The sequence below is a fragment of the Pundamilia nyererei genome, unplaced genomic scaffold (genome assembly GCF_000239375.1).
Source record: "Pundamilia nyererei isolate P.nyererei 1_Seehausen unplaced genomic scaffold, PunNye1.0 scaffold00286, whole genome shotgun sequence".
Lineage (NCBI taxonomy): Eukaryota > Metazoa > Chordata > Actinopteri > Cichliformes > Cichlidae > Pundamilia > Pundamilia nyererei.
The window spans coordinates 32,704-32,919 of NW_005187687.1; positions in this window are offsets into that span (position 1 = coordinate 32,704).

Sequence of the window (216 nt, forward strand, 5' to 3'; positions counted from 1 at the left end):
CATTCAGAGATGCTCTTCTGTATACCTTGGTTGGTTCTTTGACTTCCTATCAGCTAGAAGCAGGTTGGCCATTTTCCTCTAATCTCTCTCATTTTCATTTAATATTTTTCCTTTTGGACTATTTTCTGTCAATTCTAGAGATGGTTGTGTGGGAAGATCTAAGTAGATCAGCAGATTCTTAAATACTCTGACCACTCACAGAAAGAGCTATGCCAC